This window comes from Castor canadensis, chromosome 15 (genome assembly GCF_047511655.1).
Source record: "Castor canadensis chromosome 15, mCasCan1.hap1v2, whole genome shotgun sequence".
In the NCBI taxonomy this organism is placed as follows: Eukaryota; Metazoa; Chordata; class Mammalia; order Rodentia; family Castoridae; genus Castor; species Castor canadensis.
Window position 1 is genome coordinate 58,242,319 of NC_133400.1, and position 17,134 is coordinate 58,259,452.

The window sequence follows — 17,134 nt, forward strand, 5'->3', positions numbered from 1 at the left end:
ATACACTTCTGAAGAAAGAGATTGAGGAAGACTATAGAAAGTGGAGAGATCTCCCATGCTCATGGATTGGTAGAATCAACATAGTAAAAATGTCGATACTCCCCAAAGTAATCTACATGTTTAATGCAATTCCCATCAAAATTCCAATGACATTCATTAAAGAGATTGAAAAATCTACTGTGAAATTTATATGGAAACACAAGAGGCCACGAATAGCCAAGGCAATACTCAGTCAAAAGAACAATGCAGGAGGTATCACAATACCTGACTTCAAACTATATTACAAAGCAATAACAATAAAAACAGCATGGTACTGGCACAAAAACAGACATGAAGACCAGTGGAACAGAATAGAGGATCCAGATATGAAGCCACACAACTATGAGCAACTTATCTTTGACAAAGGAGCTAAAAATATACGATGGAGAAATAGCAGCCTCTTCAACAAAAACTGCTGGGAAAACTGGTTAGCAGTCTGCAAAAAACTGAAACTAGATCCATGTATATCACCCTATACCAAGATTAACTCAAAATGGATCAAGGATCTTAATATTAGACCCCAAACTCTTAAGTTGATACAAGAAAGAGTAGGAAATACTCTGGAGTTAGTAGGTATAGGTAAAAACTTTCTCAATGAAACCCCAGCAGCACAGCAACTAACAGATAGCATAGATAAATGGGACCTCATAAAACTAAAAAGCTTCTGTTCATCAAAAGAAATGGTCTCTAAACTGAAGAGAACACCCACAGAGTGGGAGAAAATATTTGCCAATTATACATCAGACAAAGGACTGATAACCAGAATATACAGGGAACTTAAAAAACTAAATTCTCCCAAAACTAATGAACCAATAAAGAAATGGGCATGTGAACTAAACAGAACTTTCTCAAAAGAAGAAATTCAAATGGCCAGAAAACACATGAAAAAATGCTCACCATCTCTAGCAATAAAGGAAATGCAAATTAAAACCACACTAAGATTCCACCTCACCCCTGTTAGAATAGCCATCATCAGCAACACCACCAACAACAGGTGTTGGCGAGGATGTGGGGAAAAAGGAACCCTTTTACACTGTTGGTGGGAATGTAGACTAGTACAACCACTCTGGAAAAAAGTTTGGAGGCTACTTAAAAAGATGGACATCGATCTACCATTTGATCCAGCAATACCACTCTTGGGGATATACCCAAAAGACTGTTACTCCAGAGGCACCTGCACATCCATGTTTATTGCGGCACTATTCACAATAGCCAAGTTATGGAAACAGCCAAGATGTCCCAGCACTGACGAATGGATTAAGAAAATGTGGTATCTATACACAATGGAATTTTATGCAGCCATGAAGAAGAACGAAATGTTATCATTCGCTGGTAAATGGATGGAATTGGAGAACATCATTCTGAGTGAGGTTAGCCTGGCTCAAAAGACCAAAAATCGTATGTTCTCCCTCATATGTGGACATTAGATCAAGGGCAAACACAACAAGGGGATTGGACTATGAGCACATGATAAAAGCGAGAGCACACAAGGGAGGGGTGAGGATAGGTAAGACACCTAAAAAACTAGCTAGCATTTGTTGCCCTTAACGCAGAGAAACTAAAGCAGATACCTTAAAGCAACTGAGGCCAATAGGAAAAGGGGACCAGGAACTAGAGAAAAGGTTAGATCAAAAAGAATTAACCTAGAAGGTAACACCCACACACAGGAAATCAATGTGAGTCAATGCCCTGTATAGCTATCCTTATCTCAACCAGCAAAACCCCTTGTTCCTTCCTAGTATTGCTTATACTCTCTCTACAACAAAATTAGAGATAAGGGCAAAATAGTTTCTGCTGGGTATTGAGGGGGGGAGCGGGAGGGGGTGGAGTGGGTGGTAAGGGAGGGGGTGGGGGCAGGGGGGAGAAATGAACCAAGCCTTGTATGCACATATGAATAATAAAAGAAAAATGAAAAAAAAAATAAAGTAAAACTAATACCAACTCTCCTTAAACTGTTCCATGAAATAGAAAGGGAAGGGACACAGCCCAACTCATTCTATGAAGCCAAAAGCAGACAAAGAAACCTCCAAAAAGGAGAATTATAGGCCAATTTCCTGAATGTATATCGATGCAAAAATCCTCAATAAAATAATGGCAAAATGAATGCAACAACACATCAGAAAGATCATACACCATGACCAAGTATGCTTCATCCCAGGGATGCAGGGATGGTTCAACATACACAAATCTACAAGTGTAATAGAGCACATAACTAGAAGCAAACAAAAACCACTTGATCATCTCAATAGATGCAGAAAAAGCTTTCAAGAAGATCTAACACCACTTCATGATAAAAGAATAGAAAGAATGTATCTCAATATTGCAAAGGCTATTTATGACAAGCCTACAGCCAACATCACACTTAATGGTGAAAAACTGAAACCATTCCCCTTAAAATCAGGAACAAGATAAGGGTGCCCACTATTCCCACTCCTATTCAACATAGTACTAGAATTCCTAGCCAGAGCAATTAGGCAAGAAGAAGAAATAAAAGGAATACAAGTAGGTAATGAAACTTTCAAAATATCCTCATTTGAAGATGATATGATTCTATACATTAAAGACACAAAAAACTCTACCCAAAACCTCTTAGACACCATAAACAGCTACAGAAAGGTGGCTGGATACAAAATCAACCTACAAAAAGCATTAGCTTTTCTATACATGAACAACGAACAAACTGAGAAGGAATATATGGAAACAATTCCATTCACAATAGCCTCAAAAAAATCAGATACCTAGGAGTAAATTTAACAAAAGATGTGAATGAACTCTACAAGGAGAATTACCAACTCCTGAAGATGGAAAGATCTCCCATACTCATGGATTGGTAGAATCAACATAGTAAAATTGTCTCTACTACTGAAATCAATCTACATGTTTAATGTAATTCCCATCAAAATCCCGATGACTTACATAACAGAGATTGAAAAATCTACTCTAAAGTTCATTTGGAAACAAAACAGACTGCAAATAGCCAAGACAATACTCAGCAAAAAAAGCAATGCTGGAGGTATCACAATACCCAACTTCAAACTATATTACAAAGCAATAGCAATAAAAACTGCATGGTACTGGCATAAAAACAGACTTGAAGGCCAGTGGAACACAACAGAAGATCCAAATATGAATCCACACAACTATACCCACCTCAGTTTTGACAAGAGGCTAAAAACATACATTGAAGAAAAGACACTCTTCAACAAATGTTGCCAGGAAAAGTGGTTATTCATCTGCAAGAAACTGAAACTAGATCCATGTCTATCACACTGCACTAGTATTAACTCAAAATGGATCAAGGACCTAAATATCAGATCTGAAACACTGAAGTTACTATAGGAAGGAGTAGGAAACACTCTGGAACTAATAGGTATAGGCAAGGACTTCCTCAATACAACTGCAGCAGTCCAGCAACTAAGAGAAAGGATGGACAAACGGGACATCATAAAATTAAAAACTTCTGCACAACAAAAAAAATGGTCTCTAAACTGAAGAGACCACCCACAGAGTGGGAGAAAATATTTGCCACCTATACATCAGACAAGGGACTGATAACCAGAATAAACAGGGAACTTAAGAAAGTAAACTCTCCTAAAATCAATGAACCAATTAAAAAATGGGCAGCTGAATTTAATAGAGCTTTCTACAAAGAAGAAATTCAAATGGCAAAAAAGCACATGAAAAAATGCTCACCGTATCTAGCCATAAAGGAAATGCAAATCAAAACCACACTGAGATTCCACCTCACCCTTGTTAGAATAGCCATCATCAAAAACACCACCAACAACATGTGTTGGTGAGGATGCAGGGAAAAAGGAACCCTAATCCACTGCTGGTGGGAATGCAAGATGGCACCACTCTGGAAAAAAGTTTGGAGACTTCTTAAAAATATAAACACAGACCTGCCATATGATCCAGCAATCCCACTCCTGGGATATACACAAAGGAATGCAACACAGGTTACTCTAGAGGCACCTGAATATCCATGTTTATTGCAGCACTATTCACAATAGCCAAGTCATGGAAACAACCAAGATGCCCCAGTATTGATGAATGGATCAAGAAAATGTGGTACTTGTACACAATGGAATTTTACTCAGCCATGAAGAAAAATGAAATGTTATCATTTGCAGGTAAATGGAAGGAACTAGAGAACATCATTCTGAGCAAAGTCAGCCAAACTCAGAAGACCAAAAATTGGTTTTCCTTCATATGCAGACTTTAGATCTAGGGCAAATTCAGCAATGTGGTTGGACTGTGACCACATGACAAGGGGAGAGCACATGTGGGTGATACAGAAATAGGTAGAAAACCCAAAACATGAAAGCGTTTGATGTTCCCACTCCATAGAAGTTAATACAGAAACCTTAAAGCAAAGCAGTTAACATGAGAAGGGGATAAGTAACCTGGGTAAAGATCAGTTAGAGATGAATCAACATGGGTCATAACAGGTGTACACGAAAGCAATGCTAGGAATATTTCTGTATAGCTATCTTCAACTCAACTAGTAAAAACACTTTGTCTTCCTTATTAGGCTTGTCTCTTTTATTCAACAAAACTAGTGATAAAGGCAAATCAGGACCTGCCTGGAACTGAAGGCAGAAGGGGGTAGAGGGTGGGGGAAGGTGTCGGGGGGAGAAATGACCCAAACAATGTATACACATGTGAATAAATGAATAATAATAATAAAAAGAGAACGAGGTGATGGATGGGGGTAGTAAAAGTATAGATTTTACAATCAATTCAAATAGTATTTTTATCAGCTCAAACTGATTGGTATGGTTACCAAGTGTTACATTTTAGCGTTATGGTAAACACAAGCAAAAAATAGGACGGGTTGAGTTTATAGAAATTATATGATGCATACAAAAGCCTCAGAACAGTTTTAAGGACACTTAGACTGAAAGTGAAGGGATAGAAATAGATATTTCTGGTTGAACTAGTATGCGATACAATTTATTTTACAAATTTCCCATTGAATGACATAAATATATGAAGGCTTTATTTTTTTAATGTTTTAAACAAAATACTGTGTGTGATTTAGTATCTGCATAATGGGGAAGATATTTTTCTTAATTGGAAGTAATATCATAATTTACACTATTTTCTCTTATGTTAACAATACTGTTGTTTTAAAGAATAAAATAAATTCTTAAAACACTATTCTTTTGCTTTAATGTAGAAAAATCATTTTTTATTCTGTTTGTTGGATTGGGCTTCCTCGTATTGAACCAGAAGCTAAGCATATTTTCTATCACTGAGCTACATGCTCAGATCCCAAGAATCTTAAGTATTATTTTATTAGCATAAATTTTGAAAAGTAAAATAATTTTAGAGTGGAAAGTAAATAGATATGTCATGCAAATGCAAGCCAAAATGGAGCTAACTATACTTTTTTCAGACAAGAGAACTTAAGCTCAATTACCAAAAGACAATTACAATATTTCATTATACAATGGTGAAAGATCATTTCATCAAGACAATATAACAAAGCCAGGCATGGTGCCATGTGCCTGTACTGCCAACTCTCAAGAGAAGGAGATGGGAGGATCACTAATTTGAGGTTCATTATGGAATACGGAGTATGAACCTATATAAAACAAATGACAATATAATAATTTCTAGTACATGCACACCCACATTGAAGAACCTAAATATATGAAGCAAGTATTAATACATCTGAATGGAGAGACAGATGTACATTCAGTTCTGTAAATACATCACTTTCAACAATGGACAGATCATTCGGACAGCACATCAGTGAAGAAGACTTAAACTACACTTCAGAACAAGTGGAACAGATACAGAACATTCCATCCAAAAGTAGGGGAATAAACCTTGAACTCAAGTGAACATGAACATTCCTCTGGATGGATATTGTGTTAATGCACAAGGCATGTCTTAGTAAATTTAAGAAGACTGAAATCATAGCAAGAATATTTTTTAACTACAATAGTACAAAACTAGAACTCAATCATAAGTGAAAAAACTGATAAAAAGTCACAAATATGTGGAATTAAAACACCAATCCCCTGAGCAAACAATGGGTCAAAATATAAATCCAAAGGGAAATGAAAAACTATCTTGGAATTCAGCAAAATTAGAACTAAGAGGGAAGTTTATATCACTAAAAACCTACATTCAAAAATGAAAGCTATCTTTAACAAACAACCTAACTAAAAGTAGGAAAAGAACCAGAAACAAAACCCAAAGTTTGATTGTTTCAAAATTTGGTTTTGTCAATGGAAGTTGTGTTTCATTCACCCATAAATTTTCACAGGGATTTCTGTTTCCATCGGTGATGGAACATCAGGAACCATTCTACATTGAACTACTTAAGTACTGGACAAAAATACATGAAATAGTATTCAGAAACCAGAAAACACAACTCATAATAGTGAAGGAAAACAAAGAAGGGCCCTAGTGATGATTTCAACTTAATGACTGGCCACAATTTCACAAAGAGGAATGCAAAGAAGTCCTAAAGGTCACCTTGAGTCCATGAGACAAAACTCAGTGTTTGAGGAAGACTGAGCAGCAGAGGCTTTCATTACTCCTGAAGATATAGTTTCCTTTCTACCACAGTTGGCCTGAACGCTCTTGGATCAGAAGGTTCTGTAGAATTTGTATATGCTGTAGAATATTCAGCTATGCTTTGTTGAAACATGGCAACTTTGGAGTTTAAAGCTAAAGTTGAAATGGGGCTTAATTATAAGAAATCTTTTCCAACCAAGTTTTATTTTCCACTTACAATCCATAATTCCATCAGATATATTACATTATTTTTTAAATTCATTCTTACTACCGTAGGCCCTAAATGAACAATTTCTCCTTTTTGTTGGCATTAATCAGAAAAATGTCAAATAAGTTTTAGCCACTCTTTATGTTCATGAATTGATAAGTATTCAGCTTCAGTGAGAACCTCAGTATATTTGAGATGATCTATAATTCTTAGTATCAAAATATACAAATTATCTTTTACACTTATCACTGGGCCACCATGAGGAACTGCAGTCATTTCAGGAGCATGTTATAATCACAATTCAAAGTCTCTCTTCCAAGTGCTAGAATGGCACTGCTCAAAAATGAGTCACTTTTTGTTTCATGCAGCCTTAAATATAGATTTTAATATGTGCTTCATAGCTAGCTGAACTCCATGACTCTTCACTTCTGGGAATCTGTGTTGTTACCAGAACAATTGCTACTTTAAATTATAATTTTTTATGCACTAAATAGAGGCTGTCAACACAATAATGTAAAATGAATGGATATGTACATAGTTTAGTTGGAGAAACATCTGTAATTTCTGCAATTGAGTGAGTTTTTATGTACTCTAAAATAATTTAAAGTATTTTACCATTATAAATTTCAAATTATAATTATATAACTTAGTTAATTTGCATGGGTTTTCTTTTGATTTTATTAGTGTATATCAATTGCCCAAAGGGGTGTCATTGTTATACTTTCATACATGCATAGAATGTACTTTGATCAAATTCACCCCCCTATGACTCTTTCTTATTTTCCTCCCCCTTTTCTAAACAATTTTCTGTAGTTCTTATTTTTAATAAATCACTGAAGAAAAAGAAAAATCAACAGCTTCCAACTCTGAATTCTTCTTATCAGGCACTTTAATTTTAGTATCTTAAAGAATGAAAGTAATGATTATTATTTTTTTTGCAGTACTGGGGATCAAACCCAGGGACTTGTGTATGCTAGCAAGTGCTGAACATTGAGCTACATCCTCAGCCCTTGTTTCTTCTCTTATATTTATTTCTACTAGTTGATGAAATTATCAACTTTCTTTTCTTTCACTCAGCAAGTTTTGCTAACTATATCAAGTAAATATTTCTCAAGCCTGTTGATTTTCTTTTACAAGTGTTCTACTGTTACTATTTACCACACACTTAAAATGAAATAAAAACTTCTTTTTCTTATTCCTAGTCCCCAGATCTAACTTCTACAAGGTGGTTGAAATTATTTTTTTTTGCACAAGAACATGGATTTATTTTTTCTGACAACTGCATAGTAGCTTCTATTTTGTCCATTTTCCTAGCATCAAAAACTTGAAGTACAATTTTTTAAGTAACATAACATTCTGAAGTGACCAGAAGTTTTTTTAAAAATTGCACATATAGATCTTAAAACTCTTTCCAAGCAAGATACTATCTTTACCTTTATAAATCTTTGCATAAAATAAAAAAAAATCAAGGCAGCCAAATTTTCATTTTGCTCTACATTTTTAAATATTTCCCTTGTTATCTTTAAAAGGTTTTCATCCATTCGAAAATATCCTGAAGCCCAACTGTGTAGTTTAAGACAGAAGAGGATTTTTAGGAGCATCTGAAATCACTTTTCCTTTTTGGTGGTACTGGGGTTTGAACTCAGGGCCTCACATTTGCTAAGCAGGCACGTCACTACTTGAGCCATGCCACTGCCCCAAAGTACCTGAACTAAGCACTGTCCTGACTGAAGCGACATAAGAACTCAATCAGAGTCCTTGTGGGCCTCCCAGTCATGCCTTTCTGCAGGTATGGAACCTCATCTTTATTGATCATCACACCTGCTATGTCTGAATGTGCCCACTTAGGATGAGTCACGAATTCCTTGAGGAATGCTGCAGCTGTACACGCTCCTGCAGATCTGTATTTTCCAATGTTATTAACATCAGCGGGTTGGCAATCTTTATCCTGTCTTGTATAATGCTCAAAGAGAGGCATCCTCCAGACACGGTACCCTGTTTCAATGCTGGCCTCAAAGAGTTTGTTCCACAGCCAGGATGAATTAGTAAAGACCCCAGTGGCACCTGACCCTAGAGCTATGTCCATGGCACCTGTTAGAGTGGCAGCATTGATGATGGCCTTGGGATTAAGGGTGTGTGCATAACAGAGCACGTCAGCCAGGATGAGCTGCCCCTCTGTGTCAGTGTTATCAACCTGGATGGTCTTCCCATTCCTGGCTCTAATGACATCCCCAGGCTTGTTGGCCTTGCCACTGGGCATATTTTCACAAAGAGGGGCCAAACCTACAATATTAATGGGCAAACTGAGCATGGCAGCAGACATGATGGCTGAGCATATGGTTGCAGCTCCTCCCATGTCAGCCCTCATGAGGTCCATATTTGCAGAGGGCTTGATGGAGATACCACCACTGCCAAAGGTAATTCCCTTTCCGACCAGGACAAGGGGTACTTCACTTGCACGGAAGCTGCCTGTATAGTGGATTTCCAAGAAGACTGGAGGCTCATCAGACCCTTTGGCCACACTTAGAAATGAACCCATTTCCTGCTGCTCAATCCAAGACTTGGGTCTGATATGAACCTCTGTTTTACTACTCGCACTTTTGAGTTTCTTCTCAATAATTTCAGCAAATCTGGTTGGCGTCATCTCATTGGCTGGTGTCTCCATCAAGTGGTGAGCCAAGTTCTGCCCAGAAGCAAAGAGGACTCCTCTTTATCAGGCTTCCTGATCCCCACTTCCGTAGAGCTTCGCAGATACAGCCATCTTCTTTTTCTGCTTTAGGTCATCATATTCATAGAGCCCAAGCATAGCTCCTTCTGTGGCAGCCTGAGGATCTCCACAGGGATCCATCTCCACAGATGACAGCTCCAGGTCCTGAACCTGCCTGCACCCAGCTGCAATAGCAGTTCTGATGTTTTCTTTGTCTTCGTGCCAGTTCTCCTGGTCATTGACTCCAGCTGTCCTTTTGTCAAGGCCAAAAACCACCACACTGGGGTTGTAGACCATAAAAGGCTCAGGTTTTGCCTGCCTTCAGAGGTGGTCCAGATATGTTCAAAATTTCTCTAAGCTTTCCAGCCACTGACTTATCAAAATCCTCTCCTGCACTTGTAAACTGTGGCATGCCATCTTCTTTGTCTTTGGAAAAGATTCCTAAAACAAGACCGTTCATCATGGCTGCAGCTGCGAGACCCTGGCCCCAGAGACACCTCACTCCTAGACATCTGACAATGACTCCTGAAATTATTTTTCTAAAATTAAATATAACCATGTCATTTTGCTACAAAACACATTCTACATTTCCCTATTACATGTGAGAAAAAGGCCCAGTGCTTTAACACAGCACCCATTCCTATAAACAAGTTTATCCCTATGGATCATGTCATGTTCTAATACCAATCCAGTTGTAATTATCTATTCACCCTGTTTCTTTGTGGTATTATCTTCTTCTAAAATGACAAATATTTTCCTCCTTCAAATGACTAAGTCCTAATCATGCTTTATGGCTTCCCAAAATCTCCCTAACTTCCTCATGCAGAATAAATTTGTCCATTTTATAAGCTCACTGCTAATTACACATACCTTCATTATGTGATACACTGTATTAGAATGATTCATAATGTGTTTGTAAACTGTGAATTTCATATGCACAACAAAATTGTACAGTGTTCATTTTGGTGTTCCCAGAATCTAGAATATAATAAAACTTGTATTGAAATATCACTCACTACTGAATATTTTCCAAGTTTACAATTACATAATTATATAACCAAAAAAAATTAAACTATAAGTCTCAAGTGTTAGTATAGTTATAAAATCCTCTAAAGGTCAAACAGCTATACATTATCACCTTCAATTTATTGCTCTACAGGTACATAACTTTCCAGTGCTGTTGGTCTTCTTCTTTATCCCTGTTAAAGAATCAATAACAAAAAGTTTTAGTATATCAAAAAATAAGAGTTTAAATTCCTCACCATGACACCCCAGGGCTTTCCCAAGGTCCTTGAGGAAGCAGTGTGGTGCCCATGTGGGGGCCTTAGAAGGCAAGAGCTCTAGGCGCTTTGCTGAGGGCACCAGAGCCATGCACTATGGCATCAATCCAGAACAGATCCAGGTCAAGGTCCAGTCCTACTACCTTGCGTGCTTGCTGGGCTTCCAGCACCACGTGTTGCTGCAGACACTGCCCTGGATAGAGGTTCCAGGTGAGCAGAGGGCACAGGTACAAGAGGAACTGCACGCTGGGCACTGGAGGGTGGGCATTGTGATGAGTCTGAGGTGCTTGCTGCCCAGCCTTCCTGAAGTGAGCTTGAACTCTCTAAGAACAGCCTCTTAGGGTCCCTGCATAACACCAAGGTCAAGCTGTCAAACCTAGACCAGGCAGAGCTGGTGGACTTGGTGCAATGGGACTGACATGATCCTCTTCCAGTATGAAATTTCCAACTTCAATTGGATCCCAAGCAACCTTTTCAGCCTGCAGTGGGACTCATGAGTTATACAGCCCACCATGAACAATCTGCACTGCAAACCGGGCAGGGCACTGGTCTTTCTGGATGATGTGGTGGGCTTGAATATCAGGTGGCATACATGTGGGACAAGAATAACAAGCTGCTGTTGCAGTCTGTGTGCATGTTCCACAAGCCTACTGCCCGGCGAGTCCTGAAACTTCACTGTGGTCAAGACACTGCAGCTGGCTTCTGCACCTCTACCTCAGTCCAGAAACTACTTTCTCAGAGCAGGAAAGGCTTGCCAACTCCCAAGCTCAACTGCTGCAGAGCTGCCTTGCCAAACACATTTTGCCTCGCAAGGCCAAGTAAGGCTGCCAGCATGGGACTAAACATTACCCTTAGCAAGAGTGGGAGACCCAGACTGAGGTGACCTCTGCCACAAACTGGGACCAACAGGCCAATGCGCAGTTACTGGCTTGAGGACAAAGGTGTCTGTAAACTTTTCCACCCTCCTGACCTTTCCTTTTAATTCCAAGCTATGTCCTTTCCAACTTCTGGGAGGAGGAACTCACTGAGGCTCCAAGCTAAACATTCCCTTCAGCCAGTATGAAAGGATTCATTTCTTTGTCCCCATGGAGAGTGGATCAGAAGAAACTGGCTGTGGAGAACTAACCACCCCAACTCCCCTTTCTAAAAAGAAAACTTTCCTTTGAACCATTCAACTAATTCTGAAATTTCCTATCAAATGAAGCAATGGTGGCCCCCAGCAAGGCTGTGACATTGGCTGGCTGAGCCCTCTTCCTGTGTTCCCTTTGTGCCAGCACCATTATGGTGGCTCACTCTTCAGAGCAGGGGACTGCTCCCAATAGTACAAAGACAGTAAGACCTCCTCAGTGCCCTGGGTGTTCCTGCACACCCTGACACAATTCCTTATTTCCTTTATCAAATTTGAGTTATTTTTATAATATTATTCTTATTTGTAGCTATAGTCAAAAGCTGTTATACTTTACAAATTCTTATTTTTATATGGACTCTCAGATACTAGTAGAACTATAGCCAAATGAGGGGAATTTTACATGTTAACTGATATTAAATCTTCAGTTTACTGTTTTGAAATATAAAAAACTTTAAGCAAGTCAAATAACAATACAGACAACTCAAAATATTTGCAAGAGTAATTGTAGAATAATTGCTACACCTATTTTTTTCTAAGATTATCCTTACTCTGACATATTATAGAAAGAATAATTTGTTCTCCAAGACTATGACTTTCAATGGAGCTACTGTTCTTTAATCTAGATGTGAAAAACTTAGACACTTTTGGTATCTGAAGCCCTTTGGCATAACCTTGTATTCTAAAAAGAAATGGGTAGAGGAGAGAGTCAGAAAGTTTCATAGAATAAGATGACATACTATAGTGAATATTCAAGGTCATAAATCTAGTTAAAGGAAGTTCAACAATGAGTGTCCAAATCCATAGTAAAAAAACCTAGAAACAGTAAATATAAATAAAAATATTTGGATATATGAAGCGTAGGGGTCATTGAGAGTATCAGGAAGTTTTCAAAAGGTAAAACAAAGATCCATCAATGTAAATGTGTTCAGATTTTATCATGGGAGAGAAATCATGACAAGTAAAACAAACAAATAAACAAAAAACAAAGTCAAGAAAAAGGCCTGAGGTGTGGAAAGAAAAATTCTAGCATAAGGAATTCCAGATTGAGTATTTATTTTTTTTAATCTTAATCCAATTCCAGGTAATGACTACTACCTGGAATTGGATTAAGATTTGAAAAAAAGCAGGAAGTAAATGTTGAACACTTTATGGGAAATCTTAAATTAAATGTAGGGAAAGTATAGATAGGGATATAGATCTGGGGAGAAGGGGATCAGGAGACTTAAGGGAACTATATTTGCATCCCAAAGAAGAATCATTAATTATAAATTAAGTACAAAAAGTGATGTATCAACTAGTTACAAGTGTCAATTTATTGCCTCTCAACTTAAAATCTATTCTTCAGTGTCTTACTTGTAATAGTAGAGTATTTCTTCCTTGACAGGTGACATAATACCACCTTTTATCAGTACAATGTCCTAGGCAGGCACTGGAGGAAGGAGAAACTACCGCCTTTGTCTTTGCTTACTACTATGACGGTGTGTGATATACCTAGCAGGGTCCAATCTCAGGAAGTTTAAATGGCATCGCATTCATGATGGCTTCTTGACAAGTTCTGTTGGAGGGCACATGCCTATGAATAACATCACCCAGAATTTTTTAGCACAATTGCCCATTGAAGAATCCTTGTGGACAGCTTCCCAACAGGAGGTACAACAGCTCCCTGGTAGATGTCTTTTCCCACCACCACGGAAGCTAGCTTCCAATGTATGACTCACTGGCAGATCTCCAGTGAGATTAATCTTCATCATAGAACCCCAGCAAAGTTCCATGCCACTTATGGATGAGAACTCTTTCCTCTTCAGAAGGTCTGGAATTTTGTCCTGAGTGAAGAAGAGGGGATCAGGGGCATTCAGATTTGTTCCTTTCTATTTGTTTTTCCATCCTAAAGGAAGAAGCTGTTCTCTATATCTAAAATTCCTATAGTAGGAAGTAACCTTTTGTAGGTATACTTCTATTATGGAAATTCTTTATATAAGTCTTTCCCTAATCAAATTGTCATATTATTTTTGTCTCTAGATAAAACTGACATATGATATTTCCCTGGAGGGATTTAGTTGAAAATAAATCCTTTCATGCAAGACAGATGATGGTATGGGACTAAATATATAGTGGAAGTGACAGCTGTGAGAATTCATCAAAGACACCTGTGGACACTCGTTCCATCAGGACAACTCTGAAAAGGTGAAATTATAGGTTCATCCAACATTTCAATGTGCAGTTCACCATACACTCTGATAGCATCATCATATTTCTGTTCGTTCATCATGGGGACAGATATTAACCTCAACACACATACCAATAATAAAATCTCATCAGTAAAAAGGTTATTCTAAGATATTCAAATGTTACCATGCCTAAGAAGCCCTTAAAAGAGTCTGCTAAAGAGGTAGATTCCTAATACAAACACACACATTCTAATCTAGTAATATAAATTTATAAGAAATATAAATTATTTAAATGAATGATTTTGAAAATGAAGAAGTTTGGTGAACAACAAAGTAAATAATGTGAATGGGAGTACAGACCAAGGGTAATACAAATGAAAAAGTCAAAGAATTTGGAGGCCAGTGTTTGGGACAAATCAAGTACCATGAATGAATGTAACAAAAAGAGAGGAAGACAAAAATGTTAATGAATCAGAATGAAATCACCTGCCTAGAAAGTGTAAGACCCTGAGTTCAAACACCAGTACTGCCAAAAATAAAATGAAAATAGGTTCACAGATTTAAAAAATAAGAAGGCAGAATATGAGCTGAAATTTTGCAAGAGGGTGGAAAAATAGAAGACTTTGGTGAACCTCACTACTCTGTGAATATATTAACCAATATGCCATAGTCAAAGAACTACTACACTTTTCCAGTGGCAGTTATGTCAACTCTAAACAAAAGTGTGTCCAGACTATGAAAGTCTTCTACTCTGGGCCAAAAGGAAAAATAATGAGAAGGTTCTAAGGGATAGATACAGTTTCTCTCTTTACCCTATAATTTTATATTCCAAATGAGTATGCCTCTTCTCTTTAAAGAACCCAAGCTTTAAGATTATTGAGTTAGAATAAATTGTAGACATTAACAAGGGAAGACTGGAATAGCAGCTAATCACTAAAGCTACCATGTAAATCATCTTTTATGTTAGTGTTATATAGAGAGTCTTAGTCTCTTCCAAAATAGAACTAAAAATGCTTGAAGAGACCAGTGTTTTCCAACTAGTGTTAAAGTATTTAAAATATCAAAAGTACTAAAGAATAATATTAAAATAGCATATTAACTTTAGAGAAAATCAACAATTTTATGTCTGTGTGCTATTTAAATATACAAATTTTTTTTAAGTTGATAAATGTTCTCTAGTAACTTGCTCAAGGGGCTCTGGAGGCTCATCTGTGCTCTCCTGAGGTTTCAGAGGAGGGCTGTCAGAATCAGCTGTGCTCAGACCTGGATCTGTGTCATCATCCTGCAAGGGTTGTGTCTGAAGCTGAAGGTTTGCAAATTGGTGTGGAGTTCCAACCACAGTGTCCTCAAGTCCGTGATGCTGAGCTACATACTTTTTCAGTCTCCAGGGTAAACCAATAAACATTTTTCTTTTTGATCTCTTATGATCAAGAAGTGGAACAAATACATCAAATACTTGATCTGAAGCCTGATCTAGACTGACAGGCTGAGTCTTACTTTTGAGTAGAAGAGGCAGAGCTGGGGCCTGATTCTGTTCCCCACTGGGCATGGGCACTGCTTCTGGGGGTCTCTCAGGCAGATTTAGCTTGTCACGCAGCTCCTTGTGTGCAACAGCAAACTGATCTGGCTCTGGAGACAGCTGCCTAGCAGATTCCTGGTCCAGGAAAGGAAGCAAACTGTCAGTCAACAAGTGAGGTGGGGAGAGCACCTGCGAGGGAGCAGATGATCCCAGATAATCAAAGCCCCCCCTGGTTTGCCGGGGGTGTGAGCTTCTCGGGCGAGTCAGGAAGGAGGTCCCAGGAGTGTAAGGACCAGGGCTCAGTTGGCCCAGGCGCTTCGGAGGTCAGCTGGACCAAGTCCTGGGCCCTCTTCGGAATGGGAAAACTCTGGGTCAACAACCATAACTCTAGCGACATGAGAAGGAGCCTTGGGGCCCAAATACCTAGAAGGGACATGACATGCAACAGGGACATGTCATGCAGAGTCGCAGACTCAGTAGGAGTCAAGGGAGTAATGCCTTCTGGCAGCTTCCCTAGCTCACCTTGGCACAGCTCCTGCCCTGTCACGCCCACCCTTTCTTTATGACACCTTTGTTTAGGAAACAAACCCTTACAAGGCTCAGCCCAGTTGGGCTTCAGGCCCTGCAGTAAGGAGCCTTTTACCACAAAGACAAGACCCAAATGTCATTCCCCTAGAGGAGGCCACAAATGCCTTTTATGGGGCCACTCCCCCACAGCGAGGCGGGGTTGGAGCTCAGACCTGGGGCCAGCAGCCCATTGGGTATGGCGGGGCAGGGCGGGGCCTCCAGGGATATTCCCAGGGCTAATCCAGTTCGGGCAACCTGAGCTTCTCCTCTTCCAAGCGGACATCCCAGAGACACTCTTCCCTTTGGCTGTACTGCTTCCAAGAAAAGCAACTCGCCTGCGAAATCAGAGCCAATTAGGGTGCAGGCAAGACAGCACACATTACAGTTATTTATTCCACAATGCTGCCATTTCCTCTAAACTCTTAGTTCCACGGTTCATGATCCACCACTCCCTTGTTGGGGCTACCAGAGAATCAGGGATGATTCCAAAAGTTCTGCGGGAGGGGTCTTGGGTGGTGGGCAATTCAGCCTGACACAGAAGGTTAGAGTCTGACATGGCCCCTTACATTGGCCTGGGGAAGCAACCACATCCTGCCTTGGCTCAACACAGTGAGAATCTAGAAGTGACACCACCACGACTCAGAAGTCTACCCCATGTGCACGCGTGACAAGACATTACTTCCTTCAGAGCCCTTCTTACAACAACCTATTTTACTGTATGTTTATTGTCCACCATGGCCCATCATGTAAAGTCCCAGAATAGGCTTCATCCTATTTATACCCCTCACCTTGCACAGGGCTGGGCACATTGTGATGGTTTTAAGGATGGATCTGTTATAATCAGATTTCTGCAATCAGTGCTGACTTCTCTCTCATTTCACAGGAAGCTAGGCCTCCTAAACTGTGACTGGTTTTATTTAAACTGAACGAACATAATTATTTTACACGGGAAAAGCTTCCAATACTTTTTCAGCTTTATCTCT

The 17,134-nt window shown here is 39.0% G+C and overlaps 1 pseudogene; it reads right to left on the reverse strand.

Moving 5' to 3' along the window:
* Positions 1-8,122: 8,122 nt before the first annotated feature.
* Positions 8,123-10,022, reverse strand: LOC141417285 (cytosol aminopeptidase pseudogene; annotated as a pseudogene).
* Between the last annotated feature and the right edge of the window lie 7,112 nt (positions 10,023-17,134).